At 43.1% G+C, this 23,994-nt stretch overlaps 1 protein-coding gene across 4 annotated transcripts in view; it reads right to left on the bottom strand.

Annotated features, from left to right (window-relative positions):
• The window catches only part of TSPAN18 (tetraspanin 18), a 121,025-nt gene that overhangs the window by 84,872 nt on the left and 12,159 nt on the right, over positions 1-23,994 (bottom strand). The window contains exon 1 of one of the 4 annotated variants that reach the window (XM_066552844.1): positions 11,751-11,832. The exons of 2 other annotated variants lie outside the window; for them this stretch is intronic. The gene's annotated coding sequence lies outside the window, so the exon portion shown is untranslated. Of the gene's footprint in view, positions 1-10,111; positions 10,193-11,750; positions 11,833-23,994 lie in introns of those variants that run through there. One more of the 4 variants, XM_066552842.1, reaches the window with a different exon arrangement.

Genomic DNA, 23,994 nt, shown 5'->3' with positions numbered 1-23,994 from the left:
GCTCTGATGTATGATGCCTCTGGGCAGACTGTGGAAGACAAGAACAAGTCACAACTCCCCTACTTTATTCCACACTCACATGGTTACATGTGCAGGATGCAAGGGTGTGGGGGATTTCCATTTTTGCTAAACACAGCAGGAAGACAGAAAAAAAATTTAATATGTACTCTCAGTTTGAGAACAGCAGATTCATTCCCACTACCTCCTATATCTGGCTTGGGATACAAGCTCTGGAACAGGGATCCTGAGGCTCTTTATTTCAGAAGTTCATTTTATGCCTTAGTAAATCTTCTTTCCTCCTCCTTCCCCCCAGCCACCCCCCCTGCCCTTTATTAATTGGAGATATAAAAAGAGAAACAAACAAAAAAAGTCCTCAAAACCCCATAACAGGGTGAGGAACCCATGCTTTCTGCCATAATAACATTCTCTAATTAAAACACAAAGCAGCCAGGGCTACAGGATTAATGAACATGGTTTCCTCTTTTCAAGTCTTGCCTGCTGACAGATCGCTTCATTCCTTCCTTGCTCTTGAACCTCTCAGGAAAAAAAATAATCCAGTTTGCTTATCTTACAGTGTGGGGTTGCCATGGAAACCGCATCCCCCTGTGAGATGCTCTGTCATAACATTTCAGCACTGTATGGAAGGCTTAAAGACACAGCATCCTCTACTCTGAGGGCTCCTGAGCTAGCCAGAGTCTGCAGATGAGCAGCTGTCAAATCTAGTGGAAGTCTAAAGTTGGGAGGGAGAGATAGAGAAGTAATAGTAGAAATACTCAGTTGCCTGGTTCTTTGCAAAAATCCTCTTGCATTGGCAGTTAATATTGACCAAGGTGTCCTTCAGTTTGGTGTAAGGCACATTTTGCTCCATTTGCTTTGGAGAACCTGTCCCCTGACAGCCTGTTGGAAAAAAGAGTGCTGGCACCAAAATATAACCCAATCATTCTACCATGGTGTAGCACAAAGCACCTCTTTAGTCAGGGTTTTATGTCAGATTAGTCTTTGAGCCCTATTTTCTGAGTCCTTTTGTAAGAAAGGAGGGGAAAAGTAGCAAGCACAATAATTGCCCATAATGGGAACAGGCCTCCTATAGCCTGCTCCTTAATTACAGGGATGGCTTCCAGGCTGTAATCACTAGGGGTCCAGATGGAAGTTCTCCAAGCTCTTTGAGGGACAGAATGTGTCAGTTATTAATTAAACATATGAGGCAATTAGCTTCAAAACTTCATAGTAAATCACTACAGCTGTGTTACTTTCACTTTTTCCTTTGGTGAGTGCAAGTCAAATGCACAGTGCATTTCCCAGGGGGGTCACAAAGACTGCAGCCAAAAAGCATTCCCAAACAAGACCTTTGTTGTTGGGTGGAAAAAAGTATCTGCAGAAAGCTTGTTTTCAGAAGTCAGCTACTTCACAGTCACATCCCTCAGGAGAGACGATGGATTCTGTGTACAAAAGCTATTCACCACTCAAGCTGTCTGGTGTGGAAGGCAGCTGAACTCTCTCTGCCACTCCAAATAGCAGCCTGGAGTTGTTCTGGTACAGCAGCAGGAGGAAACCTGTGATTGACATGGCCCATATTCCAGCATCAGCTATCAATTGTAATTAATTGGTTTGGACCTTGTCAAGATTTGTGTCTTGGTAGACTCCCAGTACATACAAGACCCTGTTGCTGGTTGGTCAAAACAGATTGAAAATGAGATGCTGTGTTGAAATCCTTTGTCTATCTCCAAGTTCAGAAACCAGGCCAAAACCACCACAGTTGTTAAAACCCAGTTAGTGATTTATTCCAGTATTTGTCTTCGCAGACAAAAACTCTCTCAGTCACATCAAGGCAGCCTGACGTCAGTGCATTGTTAGTCGGCTTGTTACTCTGTAGTTCAGTGCCACAGTTGGAGATTTTATCAACTACAAAAACCCCAGTTAGTTTCCCTACACTTTTCTCACATGTAGCTGACAAAAGATGCAGTAAGTCATAATTGACAACAGTAAGAACTGGGTGGTGACCTCAGCCCTGTTTTACTCTAACAGAAAAAGAACTTCAACCCAATTTTACTCTAATATATAATGAACTTTGACCCTTTCTTTAGACATTTTAGCATGCTTGGAGAAAACACTTTGAGAAAACTCACAGGCAAAGTGGAGAAGAACAGCAGATGCAGGCTGTAATCATTTGCTGCAAGCTCCCCCTGGTACTTGACAAAACACAGCAAGAGGAGTCAAGGAGGCTTTTTCAGAGTGAGCAGCCACTGGATTCTCAAGAAGATCAGTGATGATTGCTTGCCCAGTTCAGAGAACACAGCAGCCTGAAGGAGACTTGAGCCTCTGGAGGTTATGTAAGTTAAGAGGAGGACACACATATCCTCTTGCCATGGAAGAGGATAGAACAGAGCCAAGAGCACGCCAAGCAAACCTTTAGTACACTTGAATTTAACAAGATGACGGATGACTGATGTGCAGAATAGTAAGTACTTCATGTGCAAGCCAGTCTCATTTATAAATTTATTTCCCACATTTGCTCAAAAGGCCAGATATGAACAAAATAAAGGAGCTTTCTCTGGCAAACCAGATTATTGTGTTGAGCTTTTTATGACAAAAACTGGATGCAGCTTCTCATGTCTACCTCATCCTTGTCTCCATTGTAACTCATGTTTGACTGCCATGTAAGCAGAGACATTTTTGCAGATTTTCTGAAATTATTTTTATCAAATTCAAACTGAAATACTAAATATTGCTCAAAGTAAGACCTTTCAGAATGTTTGCTGTGAACAGAAAGTAGAGCAAAATATTATCATCGTTTTTGATCTTTAAAGTTTGAATAAAGTTGAATGACTTTATAGCAGATGTGCAATGTCTCTAAAGCTTCACACTTAAAAATGGGTAGATAATGCATGTAGCCACCCACATGTGGGACTTTTAATAGGGGACTCTCCCTACTGTACCTTGGAACAAACTCCTCACTTCTCTGCATAGCCAGTGCCATTCTCAATGTAAACTTGATAGCATTTGCTCAGCACTCCAAAAAAACCAATCAGGAACTAAGAGAGCTTGTGTTTCCTAAGAATAGAAATGGACCATAATTAAATATATTTAAGGATTATTCCAGAAGGGAAAACAAAACAACCCAAACAAAAATAACAAAAACCAAACAAACAACACAAAACCCAAACAAACAAGCAAAATAAAACCAAACAAACAAAATCCCCCCAAACTAAACCAAAAAATGAAAAAAGAAAAAAGACAAAAAAAAAGAGGAAAAAAGAGAAAAAAGAGAAAAAAAGAGGAAAAAAGGAGAAAAAAAGAGGAAAAAAAGAGAGAAAAAAGAGAGAAAAAAGAGAGAAAAAAGAGAGAAAACCAAACCTCACCCCCAAGAACTAAGACACTTATCATCTCCTTATAAAAAGGGGGAAGAAGGATCTTTCAGCAAACACAAATTTTAAGCTGGGTTTCTAAATTAGGTGTAAGAAGTCCATCATTGTACAGCCCTGCCCAGAGTATTCAGAATGTTACAGTAAAGGGATATTTTCACTTTCTCTAATGAAAAAGAATTCAACATGAAACTTAAAAAATGAAAGTGATTTAACCACACCAGTATATTTAAACCTTGAGAGTCTTTGACATTCATGAAAGCAGGGAAGTTGTTCTGTATACAGAGGGTTACCCAAGAGTAACCTGATAAAAAACAAACCTCAAAATCAACCCAAACATCAAAAGAATAATCTCCAATTAAATATGCTGGGGATTTTTTTCAGCCTATTACTCAGGTCTTGATGATCTTTTCTGAATTCCCAGGGCTCAGGCAGGAATAATGACATTAAACATTCTGTGTGTTACTGGAAGAAAAGAAATAAGAGAAAACTGACACAAATTGCTTCAAATTCCTCTTAAGATTCTACACCTTGTATTTACAAAAAGATGGGACGCAGTTCTGGTCAACTCAGAACATATTTTCACTGCCAAACAAGCCCTAAGAACACTGTGGCCAAGGAGATTCTGTTTTCTGGAGGTCACTGGCAAGGTGTTACATCATTTTGTGATGCACTGGGAGACTGTTTTTGTCCTTCAGAGCTTTTTTTGTTTGGTAATGGTTCTGGACCTCTCTGCCTAATTGCACTCACTTCATCTGTGAAGAGAGATTTATAATGGAACATAATTTTGAGGGATTAACTTTGACGCTGGTACATGGCCCATGAAGAAGTGACAGTAAAAAATTTATATTAGCTGTTGCTCCTGCCAAAGAATAACAGAGAAGCTTATTACACAGGCAATCTAACTCCCAAATTAGTGTTGATTTTCACCCCATGGCACTTTACTGCTGTTGCTGATGGGAAGCAGCAGCAAATATGAAGCAAAAAGCCATGAGGAACTGAGCTGCCAATTTTTACAATTGAATGGGGTGAACAAAGTCTTTGTTCAGGTACAAATCTCAAAGGCAGCGAGAGCTGAAAACAGAGCACAGAAATTACTGGAGGAATCAGGGACCTTACTGAAAGGTTCTTGGGGAGTTTCTAGTCCAGCATTTCTAATTCAGAAGTCTGGCAGAGCATCAGTCTTCTCCCTACTACTGAAGAATTCTCCTACAAACTGTGTCCAAGGCAAAGCTGGATGCTTTTGGGATCCACAGCCACATTTTACCAGCACTCCTATCTCTGGGAAGCCAGAGCTTCACCTGAAACTTCTCGGTATGGTGTTTAACCTATGGAGCAGTACTAATTATAATGGCAGAATCATGATCCCTGCAGAAGGATACAGGAGGAAGACAGGGCTCCATTTAGATTTCCTCTGCCACAATTCTCTTGGAACAGAGCTCAAGTGGACAAGAGATTCACTAGGAACAAACTGTGAACAAATACTGCCAGTGCTGAGATCCACCACTGCTGTGATACTACTAAAAGACCTAAACTGCTGTAAGCAATGGAAGAGAAATAAATCTTGAAAAACAAGATAAACTGGGCCCCTTTCTAGTATTCAACAAAAGAAAGGAGGGTTCTTTAGCATCTGTCATTTGAGAAATACCCAAAGGCACAAGCCAGCCTTAAATATTCACAACATGATATGCTTAATAGGAAGCAAGGCTAGAAACTCTGCCCTGGAAAGACCATGACACGTTGTAACCAGAAAGTTTACATTTGGCTTCACTTCAAAGGAATCCTGACTCCCCAGATCACCTGAACCGTTTTCTGTTCTCTGTGTTTTCCCATGTGCTGTTGATGCCTCCCTGTAATTAGTTAAAAACGTATTTCCTCTCTCCTGACCTTTATGCTTTAAGGGGAAAAGGCAACTTCTGTGAGGGAAGTGTGCTGTAGGACTCAAGTGCCCACCTCCACAAAATGATTTCTTCTGAAGTTCTCTTTCAAAAGCAGACTAGTGCCTTCTGCAGCTCTCACTGAAATCAACTGTAGTTCTTCTACCAAGTTCCAAGCTGGAGCCATCTTAACTGAAATGGTGTGTATGCATATAAAGTTTGTCCATAGCACTCACAGATCCTCTGAGGATTAATCCAACCAAATAAAGATCATTATCATAGATAAATGAAGACCCATACAAAATGAGACAAATCTCCCTGCAACATATCTAAGAGGATACAAGTAAAATATTTCTTCTTACTCTTTTATTTTCTGCTCTTTCATACTATGCTTCCCACATGGATTTGTTGTTGGCCTCAACAATAAATCTCTTTATGTATTCTCTCTTAAAACTCCTGCTTATCAAGACTTGTTACCCCTATTCACACTGTGTATGCCTATTCTTATAGCTAAGTAGAACTTGTTTATGGTGAATTCTCAACTATCTCAGCATCTCCAACTGCTACTGAAAGGCAGCATAGCAGTTGGAGGCGTCAAGGGAGAGAGTTGTCCTCAGATCAACTCCGACAGAGGAACTCCTCAGTCACATCCTGTACTCCTGAGCATGGCAAGACCAGGCTGACAGTCTGGGCCTGACAGCTCGGTGACATCTCTTGTCAATAGAGTCTAGAAAAGCTTTTTATGGTAGCTGACAGAAGCCATAGTAGTAACTTAAGACAGGTTCATGCTCCACTTATTTTCCTAGTGTTTGGTTTAGTGAAGTACTTCCATAAATTTTCAGGATAGACTCCATTAGAGAATGCCCAGATTAGACAGGGACAGGTACCTTAAAGGATTCAAAGCCCAGCCTTGTAATTTTGTTAAAGGGTAACTGTGATTCTCCACTCTGAAAACGGTGGGTCAGTCCAAGGCCCATCATGAAGGGGCTATAGACAGGTATTTAAAGTTATGGCATCAAAAATCATTACTATGGACTGGATAAGCAGAACAGTGGGTGCCAGATGGGAGGGTAGCCATATAGAGGGCAGATAGAGCCATGAGCTGAGGGAGGGGAGGGAGAAGACACAGGATTATATCCTGAGCTGTGGGCACTGCACAGGGCTAAGGCTGGAGAAAGGGAGCAGGCAGGGACTGCAGCTCACCAGCCCCTCCAGGGAAATCTGCTCCCAGCCTCCAAAAGCATGCTTTTCATAAATCAGCCAACAGCTCCTTAATGTGCAACTTCACCCTCAACACCACAACATGGGCAGAGATGCATCCAATCAGGGATGGCTCCAGAGTGCTCTGCCAGCAGAAGTAGCTGAGTAAATTACAACACTCTCCTCAGGATCATTACAGAGAAAGAACAGCTGGAGACAAGATCCTGGAATATGAATGGCTCACAAAGAAATCCAGATAACAAAGCACAGCTAATGTATGTAGAGCTGTGGTGCCTGATAACATGAGAGCCCATTAAAGGACCAAGGGGTGCCAAAAATATGCTTCAAGTGAAAAAACAAAACATAAATGCAAAACAAAAAACAACAACAAAACCCCAAAAAACCATAAGCAACACATGTAATGGAAAAGGGGTAAAAAAAAATAAATTCCTTAGCATGAGGCCACAAACCATACAAAGGGGCCCTCAAGACCACAAGCTCTACTGCTGGACACTGATATCTGTGGCATGTTCAGCAGGGCCAAGTCAAACACACCACAGCTAGGTCCAAGTAATATTGCAGCTTTGTGTGGAGATGCAAACTCAAGTTCTGGAGTCAGTAGGATGGCCACAGCATCCTACACATCTAAGGCTCTGTTTACTGGTTGTCCTGATGCCATTGTATTACTTCCAGTTCCAGAAGCACTTTTCTAAACACTCTCTCTGGCATCTCTTCGGTGCAATATAGGCAAAGGTATAAACAGCTTTTCCATCTCATTTTATCTCTCTTCCTCTCTTTCTGCAAGTCTGTTTCTCTCTTTGTACAAAGAAGTGCAACATCAGTTAAGTCATCCAGCAAATGGAAAGTGGTTACAGTTTCTGCTGAAAGGGATGCTGTAGCCATGAAACTACCACTACAAGCAGTGATTTGAAGTCTAATGGAGCAGGAAGCAGCAAAGTATGCAATAAAACTTCCAGAGAATATCCACGCTAAGCACACATTAGGCTAGAAGCAGCTGTGGCCATACCAAATTCAAGGTCCCCAAAATGAAATTTGCCTGTGCCTGAAAGAACCTGCTTCATTCAACATCCTTTAAACCTGATTGAATCAGACAGTTTCAGTGGTTCTCACACACAAGCCATGCAAGTTCAGCAGCTGTGAGCACTCTCTTCAGTTGCATGCCCTTGCCCTTTGAGCTTGCTTTAGGTATCACACTCCAAAGCTCTAGAGATTCTTCAAACCATCCAGGGACACAGGTCTGATCAAGCCAGACATCATCTCTACAGCAGCAACACCCCTAAGGGCAGGTCCACATCTTGTTTTCCCTGCAGTGCTGGTGATTGGAGCTGGGAGATGGTAATCCAGACCAGAAATCAGGAGCACTGACTAGCAGTGTGGCTCTGGCACAGACCTTATCTACACAGCTCTGCTTTGGCAGCTCCCATAGCAGCCCATGGTTCACCTGTGTCTCAGTTTTCTCACCCTGTACCACGGGCAGCACACACCATTTCTGTATCTCACCGGAGTGCTGTGTTACCTGTGGTTTGCTCACTCCTACAGAGAGACCAAACAGCACATTTCCTCAGGTAAGCACATCAAGAGACAAGTTCTAGTCCCAACTTGAAGGATATATGAAAATTAATACCTTTGAGTCTCCTTTATACCCACCAGCAAAATCCACCCACTCCTGCAATTTGCTTTGAAATAAGGGGAAAAAGCACTAATTGTTCAGATTTATTTGCTGGAGCACCTAAGAGTATGCATTCTCTGCAGACATGAACTTGCTCTGTCCCAGGGCTTGAGAAAATACCAGTTTTGCTGGTGCACAGCATTATCTATTGAAAAACTCACCACATCATGCACTACATGCACTTGCCTGACTAAACTTGGACTCTAAACCAGAACAAATATATTGCTGTGAAAAGCCCGAGACACGTCTGAGCAAGTTATTTCCAGATGATTTTCCTGTGAACATCTAACAAAACTGAAGTTTACATTAAATATACACTGAGGATTTTCTCTTTCTTTTGAGAGTAATCAACATCCAAGTTCCTCTGCCCCAGGAGGTACTGGTACAATCCACTCTGATTAGACTCAGAAGGGGGAGCAAACAGACAATTATTCTGATAACAATCTTATCTGAGGCAGAAATGAGATTAGTGGCCTAACTGCAGTGATTCTTACCCAGATACACTGTTAAATTCTGACTAACCCAGCATGGGACAGGGAAGGAAGTCGCTATGGAGCTGTTGGCAAGTAAAGTGAGGTGTAATTCTTCCCCTGCTAGTCCTTTTCCATCAAAGAGAATTATCTGTTAGGACCTAGTGACCATGAACAGCACAGGTTCCAGGCTAGACATATTCCTGATATTGCAGCAGCTGAGCAATTTGTTCCCTCTAGTTTCCAACTGTTAGAATCTTGTAAGCAAAAACAGAGCAAAATTGGCTGGGACCCTTCCCTGCCAATGGGGAACAATTCCATCCTGCTGCCTCTTGTGTTATTTAAGTTTTTCAAGTCTACTCTCAAAATTCTCAGAAAGTACAAATTAACTTCTCATGAACCTAATGACCAATACTGTTGTGAAATCCTCCATGAACGGTTTTGATTGCACTTCTGTAACTTGATCTAATTGTTTTTAATTATTCCATTTAATATTAGCCAAATTAACTCTTGTCCCCAGAGTGTTTAGTGCCTTCACACGTCTGGAACAATGAACAGTAACAGACAGGGCAACATGATGGGATATTAACAGAACTTCTCCAAGATAAGGATCCCAAATAAGTCTGCACTTTAATCTCACAAAGACAGATAATTAATACAGTAACAGGACAGAAGCCTAGCTGCTCAGAAGGTTGCTTGCACCATGCCTATACCAAGAGGTTTACACAGGGGTCTTGTAAGTATTGCCTGCAGTGGGCACGGCACACCAGCCCTGAGATGTCAGCTTTAAGGCTGGTAAATCCAGATGCTGCAGACTCTGCTCTGCAGCTGCGGGAATGTGCCTGTGGAGGGGTGGGGACACCCTCAGCAACGGAGCTGGTACTGTTCAATGAACTCTTTACATTGCACAATTGCAGGAATAGGTCAAAGACACAAAAAAAAACCCCCACAGATTCACCAGAAATGTGATACCCAAAAGGAATAACAATTTCAACAATCTGGGTAAATCAAGCTGATGGTGATTTGAAAACTGGTAAAAGGCAGAGGGTTAAACTTTCCTCACGCAGTGTATGACAGCATTGTGCTTCAGTATTTGCAGTTTTCTTTACACATCTATTTAGACTAAGATGAATAACCTTATAAAAATACATAAGTAAGCAGCAGAAGAAATAGGCCAACTGCTGTACTTCTGCCTTGCTGATCTGAATTCATGGCATTTAGTCATAATCCTTCATATAGGAAGTTTATTTATTCAGACAGGGATTTGGGGAATTCTGCAGGATTAGTCAATCTACAGCATTCTTAGGGCATGAATTTTAGCATCAGAGTTACACTGCCTGGATATTCAATGCCTAGAGTAAATATTTGGGTTGATGAAGGTTAAACAGATTAGACAAGATGAAGCCAGGGTTCTCTGCTTATTTACACACAAGCTTAAATATTGCTACTCTTCATTTAAGAAGCCTAATTTAAAAGAAAATCCCACAAAAGCAACAAACATAATATACTTACCCAACCTGAAGTGAGATAGCACCAAGATTTCTATCATCTTCAGCCTGGGTAGGCATGTGACAAAGCCACACACTGAATCACAAATCTCACACTCCTTGGCCTCCTTATGGGAAACATGCAGAGGAAACAACAGCTTCAGCACAGGCTTGCTGCTCTGAGTTTCAGCTGCACCAGGGAAATGGGATAAACAACCCCCCTCCCTGTTCTATTCAAAAACAAGAGGGAAATAATTGGTGTGAAAACCATTTACAGTTCAGTTACACTTTTGTGATGTGAAGAGGCAGTTATGCACAAGGCTGTCTGGGACCTGACCGTGTCCCTAAGTCCTACTGTGGAGAGGATTTCCAAATGTTCCCAGCAATGCCACTCATCAGCTTTCATCAAAATCAGCAATAAATTCCCATCCATAACAGGCAAAGCAGTGTTAAACTAAGTCCAGTTCCTACACCCAGCTGCTGTATCCTCCAGGCTTAGTGACATTTTCTGTGTCATATCAAGTGCCTGATCTAAGGCCCCTCCACTGCCAATAGGTTTTGGATCAGCTGGTGAAGGACCAAGCACTAGACACAAAAAGCAAAATTTTGATTTCACTCTTTGATACACAGATGAAGACTGAAAGCAAACTGAAAAGGCAGGTATGCCAGCAGGTACACAGCTAGCACAAGCAGGGTTTGAGGAGGAGTGGCCAAGTATTTGTTCACATTTCAGTCCATTTGTACAGCTTCAATTTCTGAAACAATTTTATTAAAAGGAACAGACATTAAACTGTTTTCTATTAAGGCATCAAGAAAAATACCCCACTTGTGTCTAAATTAAATGCCTCTGCAGAACACTACTCTCACTTGCTGGATTTCCACCCTTCACTACTGCACATCACTCAGCCCTGACCCCACTGATGTTGTGTTTTGTTTACCACAGTCTCAAGAAAATTTGTGTACAAATTTCAAACACTTTGGAGGAAGAATTTTCACCAATCCACGTTTACTCTGAACAGATGTAACATTCCTAAGAAGCTCTCAGCTGACTGCCTTTGAAGTCTGAAGAAAAAGGGAGGGGTGGGAGGGCTTGGGGGAGCATATTAAAAAAAAAAAAAAAAAAGCTCGACCTTGAAAGCTGCATTTCTTCCCTTAAAAGAAGAAGTCTCCAGGGACTCGTGAGCAAAATAAAAAGCAAATTCTCCAGATCCTTATCTTGTTATATTTTTGAGAGTGTTTTCTTTTGTTTCTTTGCTCTTGTCATCTTTTGGATTAAAGGACTTTCACAGAGGCAGCACATGTGCAAGTAAACCATTCACCATTCCAGATCTGTGCCCCCCATGCCAGGCCAGGGCAACTCCCCCCACTTCAGCTTTTCCTTTTTAACAAAAGCACAGCCCAGCCTCAGACCCAAGCACGATAAGAAAAATTTCATGACAGGCAGCTTGCCAAGATGAGTTCTGCAAAGGTAAAGCATTGACCCAAAGTGAATTCCCACCCACAAAAGCACCCTCACAGCCAGTCACACCTTGTGATGGGTCAGTGTCTGGACAGCACGTACACAGCACTCAGACTTGCACACCAACTGCCCTCGGAGCTGCACTGTGACCTCTCACACAACCATGGCTGAAAATATTATTTCATCAGACACAGCTTACACTTACCCAAAAATCTCAGTGGGGACCAAGTTAACTTTAACATGGCAAAAAGGGGCTGCCTTTTCTGTTTTGCTTCTCTCTGTCTGCTGCCATGTCTTCAGCATTCTTCTTCTCCTCTCTCTAACTCAGCTCCTCCTCTGTTAGCCTGCCCTATTAACCTTCTCTATATCCCACCCACCCAAATTTGCACATTATTAAGCATCCAGAGCCTTTTGTTCAGGTCCTTAAACAAAAGCATGGCTACTGCATTTCCTGGCAAGAGGTGTCTCATACCCAGCAATCACTTAGGGCAGCTCTAATAGACTCATTACTCCCAAATACAAAATCCGGGCACGCCAGACAGGCGAATTCAAGGACATGTCCTTTCCCGAATTCCACAGAGCAAGATAAGCCTGCGAGCCTTGCACTTACTTTATCTTAACTAAGAGGCTTCCCCCGTTTTCTCACTCAGTAAGAAACTAATTATTTGCCACTGAGGCATGGAATAGGTTAAAGTTTCCTCTGTCCTGTCTCAGTTCCCTTTGCAGATTAGGGGAAAACAATGAAGTCTCCGCACTTTGTGATATTGCTAATGCTTCCTGTGGGGATAGCAGCACCGGCTGCAAAGAGGATTATGATCACAGTTTAAAAGGAGTGTGCGCTGTACTGCCGCAAGAGGCTCGGGCTTATCAGGAAAGAAACCGAGCTGCCCCCAAACTATGCACTCGGGACTCCTGCCTGCCTTTGGTTCTGGCTGGTGGCTGTGCCTCAGATCACACACCAGCTTATCGGGAGTGATAAAGCAGAGGCTGATCTTGGAGGGGCTGGGGGGATAAATGAGTAACGCTGTGCAAACAGCTTGCAAACATTCACCATCAGAACACACAGCAGTGTTTACAGATCTTCCCACCACATTCATCTGCAACAAAACACCGGGCTGGCAGGGTGCAGGGGCTGTGCATTCCTGGCCACAGCTGGGGAATTTGAAAGAAAAAGTGGAGGAGCAGCACTAGCCATGGTGATGTTGGCTGGCCTTCCAGAAGCAAGGCTGCAAATGCTTTGAAAAGCACAGCATCACCAGTGAGATCTGCTCCAAGCAGATTTAGCTTTGAGGTGCAGCTTCAGTGCTGATAAAGGGCCTCTGCCAGTCTCAGTGCTGAGCACAGAGCGGACTCATTGGTGGATAATAAGAATTGCTGCTGTGGAATCATAAGGTGCATTTCTATCACTGGGCCCTCTAAGGTACCAGGAACAAGACACAAGTTTATTCACACCCATTCATCTCTACCAGCACAACTGCTTTTTTATAATGACAAGGCTTTGGCCAAAACAGCAATCAAAAATTCATTGACTTCAAATAGTGCCTAACCTACATGGCACGATGAAACTACAGGTCAGCATGGCACTTTTTTCCCCCTTGCATGGTTCAGCCAGCATGAAAACCTGTATCCTTTTGGTTGACACACACTGACATGTGTCGAGAGGGCTTTGTTGTTCCAATTGGTTTGGTTTTTTCTGTTTGGTTTGGCTGTTCTTTGTTTCTTTTTTTAAACGCTACGCCTGTGCTTGCTCTCCTCCAAGTAATTTGTACAACTGATACCAGCTGAAGTTATCAGATATTCCCCTTCACCCTTAGTTCTATTCAGAGAGGTTTAATAGCTCCCTATCTGCTTGCTAGAGGCTATAACAACAAGCAATAGCATTAATGCATGTTCTCCTGAATTTTTATAGGCTTAAAAATCCCTGAGCTTCACCCAGCATGGCACTGTCTCATTACACACTGCTGTTCCAAGCAGTTTTTGCCAACTCCCACCACACTCCAGAAACACCACAGACCAAACCTCCCAACCAGCCATAATACTGAACAAAACAACAGTTTTAAGATGCTCACAAGGCACTTCCATGAATTGTTGCATGCTTTAAACCAAGCTGTTTGACTTCTGCAGAGGGATAAGGTCTCTTACAGTCAGCGAAAGCTTGGATGACTTTTGCCGACTGAAATAAACCTTCTTGTGCTGGTAGAGCTCAGGCATCTTTACTGAACTTTGCTGCTGGATGCCAGGCTTGCCCAGGTTCCCTCTCTATCCACTGCTCCTTACCATTAATCTCTGTTGAAGAGTAAAGGGAGTAGAACTGAAAGACCAAAGACTTTCCTGGCTGTTACAACACAGACCAGAAATTTTCCCATCAACATGACCCCAACCAGCTTGTGCTTTTAGGGACTTGAGAGCCCCGTAGAGACCTGAATTCCAGCTGGCCTAATGGCTGAGATGCTCCCTTTAACTCTGAGAACAATGGGGGCAGAGACATGCATTATTAAATTAAATAAAGTCACTGTCTTTCAAATTTTAATCAGGTCATCATGTGGGCCCTGAGCCTTGGAAAGGACAGCCTTCAGTGTACTTCTCAATTTCACATGCTGAGAGCCAGGTGACTTAAGGTATGCAAGGAAACTTCATACCTCAGAAAAAATGTCCTGCTTGATGGTAAGTGTTTTAGAGATTACTAAAAAGAGTAATAGGATTATTTGATAACAGGTTCTGCATAAGGCAACAGTGAGAGGAAAAGCAGCCTAAGCAAGGAGGACCAGCACAGAAGGAAAGAGAAATCCAAAGAATCTATCTAGGTGGAGTTTGAATACAGAGGCTTGAAAAAAAACAAATTGATAAGACTGAATCCAGGTCTAGTTAAAGGCCCTTTATCACCATGTTTCTGCATCATCTGCAGAAAAGTCATTCTTGTTAGCAACATGGATATTGAATTGTATCAGCAGCACTCCACAAGCTTTCCACTCAAATCTAGTCAATGTGTCCCTGCTCCTTCCATCCTCAGTGGCTCAGAGCCCTTTTGACTGACAGTGGCATCCATGATCATACTGAAGAGATCTTTGATACCCCCCCATAAAGGGGACCCATCCAAAGGATGGGCTTGGGCTGTTGATTTAAAACAAAAGAAAAGCAGACACACTTTGCCAGGCTATAACTGGCAGAGCCAATCAAAACTGCTATCAAAGAGAAAGCTGGGAACAAGGAATCAGAAGTAGCTATACAGGCAAACTACACACCTCTGTCCTGTTTGACAATGCAGGACAAAGCCTACATAAAGTCTACCTCAAGATTTAACTGAAAAGTTATTTAGATAACTTAATGTCCAACTTTCAGAAAAGAATAGGTACACAGAAGAATTGCAGCCACACTAAACAGGAGAAGCATCAACACTTCATGTTAAAACATGTTATTTTTCAACATGGGCCTTAATGTCAAATGTAGTGATTCATTTTAGGACCTGCACAGACTCAGCAATGCATTTCTCGCCTTTCTCACCAGTCATCTCTACCACAGCAAAAGACAAACCAGACTGGACTGAACTGACCACATCACACCCAGGAGCTCCACACTTCTATGGTCTCCTGAGCCTGCTTACCTGAAAGACATTTATCACTCTTAACACTTTAAACTGGGAAGTGTTTGCTACCTGCTTGGATTTATCTCACTCTGCCTATACAGAAACTTTGGTATACCAACTTTCCGAATGCAATTTATACATTTCTAAAATCAATCAGAATCCCTAAGCTTTTACAAAAGGAAATGAAAAATATTACTGTCAAACGTCCATCAGACCTAGAAGCCTAGGTGACTGTCATACATTAAAGAAATTAAAAGGCTGCATTTGAGATAGTATATGCTCTTCCCATCCCTATCTTGAAAGGCTATGATTAAAGTACTCTAAGAATCAAAATTCAATTTCTTTCTGGTCTTGCAAACAACATTGGCCTTGAGCTGAATGCTGCCAGCCTGCCTGCAGCCTTTGAGGAGATTAGGCTTTTACCAGCCAGCTATGAGAATCTTAAATCCAGTGTTAATCCTAATTCCCATTTACCCACATCTTCATTGTGCAGTGAAAGCAGGCTGTACATGAACTTGCACATTCATTCTTCCACGTGCAATGATCTGTGTCACCAACAACAGATGCTAAGCTTCATGTATGTTTAAGAAACACATTCCAGCCCTGGTTTACAGAAAATCACAGCAAAAGAGAGACTGGAGCTAGAAAGAGTTTGTCACACAGGGATGATTTCTGAGAGATTGCATGAATGGGAAATTTTCAGCACAAAAGCTTTTATCAGTCAATAACAGGAGATTTCAGTCCTGGCTTGGAAGAAAACAGGATGAACAACCAGGTCACAAGGACACAGAAGCACCTGTGACCCTGACTCCATAATCAAGGTGCAGTGGTGCTGCCAGCATCACCCCACCAGTACTAAACCATCGCATGACAACCACTGGGACTACAGAAAGCACTGCCCGTCATCACCATGATCAGGGTCACTGCCAGGATAAGTCTGGGGACAGGAGACTCAGCATTTCCCCTGAGCAAGCCTCTTAGAGGTTCTGCAGCTGGCACAGCCCACCTTGCCACCCTCTCACCACGAGCCCCAGGGGTCAGGTCAAACTTAGGCAAGGCCCACCAGAATAAAGGCATCACCTGCCATGGTCTCCTGAGGCTGAGCTGACAGACTGGCTACAGAGGCTTTTGCTAAAGTTGTCTCTTCCTAGCTGTCCTGGGGTGTCTTTATGATGCTTGTATCCCCATTCATCTGTTTAGCCCAGAAATAAGTTTTGCACCTTTGAGACTGGTTCCAAGAGCAAAAGTGGGGAAGAAGTGCAGAGTTTGTTATCAGAAACTGCACTTGCTCCCTGCATCCTGCTCCTGGACTGTGCTGTCTGCAGACAGACAGACAGCAGGACAGAGCTCTCCTTTGCTTTTAGTTAGTTTTTAGCTACCTGAGACAGAGAAGTTCCCTGGGCTGTGGTTGTCTTTTTTCTTGGAACTGTTTAAACCTACTCTGGACAGAACACCCAGAGGAGCACCAGCAGCTTGCACCTGATAGCAGACTGAGTGAGCTGAGCTACAGCCCACCAAGGGGACTTTCTGAGTTTGTCATCTCTTTAGATTGGCAAGAGGTTTTTATTGCTTAATATTGTTTTGTTGGGTTTTTTTTGTTGTTGTTGTTTTGGGGGTTTTTTTTGTTTGTTTGTTTGGTTGGTTTTGGGGTTTTTTTGGTTGTTTTTTTTTGTGCTGCTGAATGCTTTGCCTGTTAAATAAACAGTTTTTTTCCTACTTTTCTCCAAGAAAATCTTTTCCCAAACCAGCTGGGGAGGGGTCACTTAAATCTGCTTTCTAGAGGAACCCCTTTGGAGGTTTCCTCCCAAATTTGCCCTAAACCAAAACAGTAGTGTAAAGGCCAAGAAACCAAAGCAGATATTCCTATGTCCTTTCTAACACCACTCTACAGAAATTCCCTTTCAAATCCTGTGTTGGCAGCCAAATTGGACACATCTCCAGGCTGCCAAGCTTGCTGGATCATCCATGGCAAGGTCAGATCATTCAGTGCCTCTTGGTATTCCTAGACAAGGAATACTGATCTCAGAGACAAAGCAACTGAAAGTGAGGACAGACTGCTGCTTCATCTGCTATCAAATGGGACAATTTCTGTTCATTTACAAAGAAGATCTCACAGATATTTGAAAAAAAACCATTAATATTTCCTGTGTTTAAAGCACAAGAATTCATTGCAGATGAAAGGAATCTTTCAGGAAACACATTCCCAAGAGAACAAAAAATGTATTTGGCACCACTGCCTGTTACAAGCAAAAGGACAGGCAAGGGAGCCAACAACAATTATGATTTTTTTTTTTTTAGTAAGTACAGCAATTGGTGAAAACCTTTCTTTCCATCAACTTCTAAAAAAAAGCCACCTGAACTTCCCAAACTAAAAATGTGATGAGATTTAGGGACTATACTCTCCAAATGGAGGCACAGCTATAATCCCTTCTCCTTGCAACTGGCTATTACTTGTTGCTTGCCCACTGGGACTCTCCAGTGGAGATCCCAATAAAGTTGTGGTGCACTGCAGTAACAGTAGGCTGGGCATCGGCTGAGCTGTGGTAACTCTCCGTGTGCATGCTCATCTTCTGAGGATGATGTGAGGTAATTTAATTTAGCAGTGATAGAGCTTGGTTAAATTGCATTACCTTTCATTTGCCATGGGCTAAGACCACACACATGGACAACAACCACAGCTCATCCAACAAATAATTTGACTGAGGGCCTGGCTTCTGAAATACTGCAGACTGGTTTGTATAGACTTTTTGCCTAAAGTTCAAGCCAATGTTTAAACTGAGAACTTTCTCTTTCCCAGAAGGTGTTCTACCCATCATGCTGCTACATGTCCTGGGGTAAGGTATCTTCAGTCTTGGGAATCTGGAAACACAAAGACTCTTGGTGGAAATAATTATTGCTACATTGAAGATTGAAATCTTTTAAAGCACAACAACTCCAATGCTTTAAACCACGTCAGTTTCTCTGAGAGGATGTGTCCAGTATGAGCAAACAGGGAACTTTGCCTGTTTACTGTCATGGCGGCATCTCCTACAACTCCTCTCACCTCAGAAACAGACTAGTACCTTCAGAGAATCCACAGCCAACTTCTGAAAGATGGCAACTTGCAAGATCAAGACTGTGGTTGCTGTTAACCAGGCCTTCCACACACCTTCTTTGCTCATGCAGTCAAAAGAAAGGAGAATTATGGTTTTAGAACTAGGCAGGCATGTAAAAGGAAAACAAAAGGCAGAAGCCTCCTATCAAAGAGGGTGACCTGTTCCCTTCCAATAAATACCCTTTACAGACCATGCCTGCATATCCCACTGCCCCTTTGGCTAGTCCAACAACCTGCTTCACAGGCTCATCCAAAAGCCTGACTCTGCATGGCACATTCCTTCAGACATAGTAGAGGATTTTGTTTTGCATTGGTACTTAGCATTTAATCTGCAGAGATTACCTGCATACTTAATCAGAGAAGTGACATTGATGTGCCATGTACTTACACTCCACTGTAAATCCTGCTTTTCCCACTGCCAACACCTTCATCTTGTAGCATACAAGGAGGGATTGTGGTGGAAGAATACAGCTCAAGCTCCCTTCTCTTCACACACACGAAAACCCAAATGGAAAATGCAAAGTTGCACAGTTTAAAATTCATGTCTGCAAACCAACTATGGACACATTAGGTGACACCTGTTTATTCATGCAACCTTAAATTTTCAAGATTAAGCGAAAAGCATTTTTTGTGAGGAATAAGAATTAGAAAAAGGTAGAGATTTTTTTCCCCAGTGATCACAAAAATTTCAGGGGGAATAATTTCTCACAAAAAAAAATTGTTTGCAATTTCTAAAGCCACCCAGTGAGAAATGTAAGAATTAAAGAAAAAAGAGTCCACTGAAAACAGCCTTTTAATATACGTGAGATTGGCAAGTGAATTGTAACTGTCTAGGATGGGGAAAAATACAAGGAGATGGGCTGAATAGCTATTTCTTCTCACACACACACTGACTAAAGTAATAAATTTGCTGGAAACCAAACAGGAAACCATGGTCAACATGATGCTTAGTGCACAATGCACCAGCCATATCTTCATATTATTTAGAACAATCCACATTAAAACATCTTTCCCTAAAGCTGGCTTCCCAAATGTCCTATCCAATCTACTTTAGGATGCCCCAAGCTATACAACACCTCAACAAACTCAGGGCAAATGAGAAAGAAAAAGCCTGTTCCACAGTGTATCACTGCTATCTGCTCTCTTTACCTTGCTCCATCCAGTGTCTCCTTAGTCCCAAGCCCAAACAAATCTCTGCAGCAATCCTTTCCATACTGCCTGCCCTTGCTCCTGCCCCCAGGAGCAACCAAACACTTCAGCTGCAAAATGGAAAAGACTGATGCTTTGAAGATTTGAAATAAGCTGGCAGCTTATTTAACAGTAAATATGCCTTAAAATAATAAATAAATAACATTACAGGTTCACAGAAACCTGAAAGCCATAAGCTTAATGGCCTAGATAGCCCTGCAGCTCAATGATTTGGGCTCTCCTGAGGGCTAAAATTGCCTGACTAGTCCTGATTAAAAAGATAAGCACAGACAGATCCATTGCTCTAAAATATTTCCAAGACAGCTAAAGGAATGACTGAGTCTCATGAGCCTAATAATACACAATTTCAGCCACTTATATCATTGGCTAGCCAAGTATTTACCTGGTTCCAAAGCAGAACTTTAACAGAATCTCGGTAGAGTTGAATGAGATATTCCTAACAGGTCAAGAACTTCAGCCAAAAACTTAAATAAATGGAACAGCAGCTCCTGCACAGACCTAACCAGCCCAGCCACTGAGGGCAGCAGCAGTAGCAGCAGGGCAGCCCCAGCACTGCAGAGCCACTGCAAACACAGCACCTGCTCAGTATCTTAGAAAAGCCTTGCTGCCCAGCTCAGGGCAGCCATGAAGAAAACACTCCCGTGTGTCCACCTGGAGCCCGTGTCCTCCCTGGCTTAGGATGGCGAGACAAGGCACCCAGGAGAAGCTGAGTCTCCTTGGTGAAACACAGTGTCCTGTGCCACTGTAGGACACCCATGTTCCATCTGTGCAGGGAGGACATAAATCCAGCCTGTCCCAGGGCCCTCAGGAGTGTGCATGACTGGATGAGTTGCTGTGGTAGGCACAGACCTCCCACACAACAGAGGTGTCCTTGGCACTGCAGGCATGTCCTACAAAGTGGGTGGGGGGCAGGAGGGGCACCAATGTGAGCTCTTCAGCCTTTCCTGTAGGGTGCTGGTTGCAGGGAGTACCTGGCCTACACCACACCTGCAGATGGGCTCAACTGCTCATACAGAATTGGTCTATCCAAATGATGGGTGCATCAGTCCTCCCAGTGCATCACTGGGAGAAGTGGCTAACAGATGAAAAGCTACTTAAAACTTAATTTCTGACTAAACCATCCATTTACAGTTGAATATCATCATTCTCACTTCCTCTCCATCAGCTCCATATATTGAAAGGGTTAAAAAAGACAGCAGAACCATTAGCATTTTGATAGCTTTCCACACATGTATAGCAAAAAGTCTTTAAAATTCATTGCACTGAGATAATCCTTCAAGTCTAGCATTTCCTCCTCAGCTTGAGGTAACCAACTGGTTTTCCTCCCCATAATACCTTAATAGAAAGCTCCAAGGAGCTGCCAGGCTAGAAGTCTCATATATGCTCAAGAAAAGCAGAGTCTTGAAGTTCAAGAGAAGCCATGTAAGGTGTCTGGGGCTTAATTAAGAAACAACTGTAGGGGCATCTTATTAGATACTGCTGTACATCACAGCTCACAACACATGCACACGCTGTTTTCCTTCCAAAACGCTGAGCACACACAGTTCCCACTAATTTCAGCTGTCACAGAAGGTGCTCAGCATCTCTGAGGAATGAACAAATTAAAAACCTTGACCCTGATTCCACTCAAGCTCAGGGACTCGAGCTCTCATCAAGATCAAGGCTGAATTTTTTAATAGTGTTAAAAAATCTCGAGAACAAAGCTGTGATTTTGAACTGCACAACTGGCATTAATACTCAGCAGCTCCCCACCTGTGCCTGGGATGTTATTTTTTTTTACAGCATGTGCTGTTTTAATAACTCCAAAGCAAATTGCTTTCTCAAGGAAGCACCCGGGAGCGCCTCAGGGCAGGGAAAGAGGCCATCTCGCTTTGTGGCTTTGATTAGGTTTGCTGCAGTGAAAACAGGCAGATGCTGCAGGACCACATCACTCCTCAGATACCACTAAAGCATAGGACTCAAGGAGTCACTAACTTGTTAAGGGCTATTAGGCCTGATAATATGCTCTTCCCAAACACTATTTTTGGGGAAAATCAGTCTGAAAAAATCAGTCTGTTCAGAGGAAAATGTTTGTTATGAACCTCGGCACACTTCTAAGGAAGTTTAACAGGCAAGAAGTTGACATTCCAAAGAAAGAGTAGCAGTGAATGCACTGCAGTACTATGAGGAAAAGAAGGTTCAGATCTCAGGGCCACCACCTGTAGTCTCCCACACTCTAATGCATATTCCAAACCATGAAATATTGACTATTTTGGCTGAAGTAAAAATTTCCCCACCCTTAACTCCATTCTTTCCTTAAAACTTCAGAAGCTCTTTATTTTCTATGAGAAAAAAACAATCAACCAAGCCTTGCCCCTAACCTCCTCCTGCAAAAAAATTCCAAACACCTCACAAATAGAGCTTCATTTACAGAGAAAAAGTTGTCCTATCCAAATTTAGTAAATGCACAATTAACACAGCAAAAAGAAGAAAAGGCCTTAGAAACATATCACTGAGTTACTTGGGACATTTGGCTCCAAGAGCACAGCAAAGCAAGTCATTTATTAGGGATAAATTTAGCTGGGAAAAATCTTCTTATGACACAGGAAATACTCCCTCCCAATTTTTTAAACATGAGCTATCTTTCCTAGGAGTAAAATTTGGATAGGTGTTATTCTGTTATTTTCTAGTGTGTTACAGGTTTCCCATAGTACCCTCAGCAAGTTATTTAGATTTCACTTACATCAGTAAAATGGGAATTCTCTGCCTCAAAAAGGTGCTACAAGGATACAAGCCATTTGCAACTGTGAGAGGTTCAGATAATGCGGACCACACAGACACTCAATAAACAAGTGGTAGATAATTGCTGTGACATGAAACAGAGAGGCTGCATCTGCCAGAAAATTTCTGAGCAACTGACTCATCCTGGTGGGCCAGTCCAGGATAGTTCAGATGCCTGCCCAATCTGTTCCTGCAGGCACACTGCTCTGCTTCATTATCCAGCAGCCAATCTCTGATCTCTATCTCAGGGTGCACACACAACACCAAATGCTACCAGCACAACAAATCCTCTTTCAAACACATTTGCAGTTTTTGGAAGGGTGAGAAAATTACCTGCATCTGTTTCACCACCTCCTTGCTAGACAATAGTGTATCTGGACAAATCTCTGCTTCACTTAGGCAGAATTCATCTCAAGGAATAAAGCTCAGGGATAGCAGAGCAGAAAGGGGAAAGGAAGAAACAAATCTTGTCTATGAAGAGTTACCTATGAAGCTACAGGACAGCCAGATTCAAGCAGTCTAACATTTGATCATATTCCATTTTAAAAAAATCTGTTTTGTCCTACTCCACACTGTTGCACTCCATAAAGAATCAAGGATTACAGGTGAAGATTGTAGCTTCTTGTTAAAGCACAGTCTACAGATGTAATCTTGTAGGAAGTTAAGGGAAACAGATTCACTATCCTGGTGCAGCCTGACTTTATTTCAACAGGACAAATGTAGAATATGGCTCAATCATACATCTAAGACCTCAGCTTGCTGGAACTATTTTCAGACTAACCATTTTTTTTCAATTCACCATCCCTGATTCAGAAGAAAAGAGTGAAGTCTTACATCAATAGCTTGCTTTTCCCAATAATTTAGGTATACTTAAAAATGGGCAGAATTTAGACATGAAATGGATGCAAATAGTCAGTTCATTCTGTGATGAGAAGATGCAAAGTGACTTTATAGGGCAAAAGGTGCAGTCCTTGAAAAGGCCTCATATTACAGCTATCATTGAGAGAACAGGTTCACAGTTGAAGGCTCTGAAGAAAGGTAGCAGCTTACCTTTTGTCTCAGTCTTTCTGTGAGCCTCTCAGGAACCCTGGGCCAGTCCCGAGTCGGCAGACACCGGGGGGCAGCCCCGACACGGCCGACAGCGGGGAGACACTCTCTGTGTGTGCCCCAAGGGTACTGAGGGCACCTGGGCTGACAGCAGGGAGACACTGTCTGTGTGTGCCCCGAGGGTGCTGAGGGCACCTGGGCTGGGGGCAGACACTCTCTGTGCCCCGAGGGTGCTGAGGGCACCTGGGCTGGGGGGAGACACTCTCTGTGTGTGCCCCGAGGGTGCTGAGGGCACCTGGGCTGACAGCAGGGAGACACTCTCTGTGTGTGCCCCGAGGGTACTGAGGGCACCTGGGCTGGCAGGGAGACACTCTCTGTGCCCCGAGGGTGCTGAGGGCACCTGGGCTGGGGGCAGACACTCTCTGTGCCCCGAGGGTGCTGAGGGCACCTGGGCTGGGGGCAGACACTCTCTGTGCCCCGAGGGTACTGAGGGCACCTGGGCTGGGGGCAGACACTCTCTGTGCCCCGAGGGTACTGAGGGCACCTGGGCTGACAGGGAGACACTCTGTGTGTGTGCCCCGAGGGTGCTGAGGGCACCTGGGCTGGTCGCCTTTGCAGCACAAGAGACACCAGAGACATTGGTAGAAGAGAAAGGGCCCACTCTCAGCAGGGGTTAATCCAAGGTTTTATTAGGATCCCAAAGGAGCTCCTGCACCTCAGGGGCCTCCTGCCGAGAGCCCCGGGAGATGTGCCAAG

Source organism: Molothrus aeneus, chromosome 6 (genome assembly GCF_037042795.1).
Source record: "Molothrus aeneus isolate 106 chromosome 6, BPBGC_Maene_1.0, whole genome shotgun sequence".
Classification (NCBI taxonomy): Eukaryota; Metazoa; Chordata; class Aves; order Passeriformes; family Icteridae; genus Molothrus; species Molothrus aeneus.
This window is presented reverse-complemented; position numbering and strand designations above follow the sequence as displayed.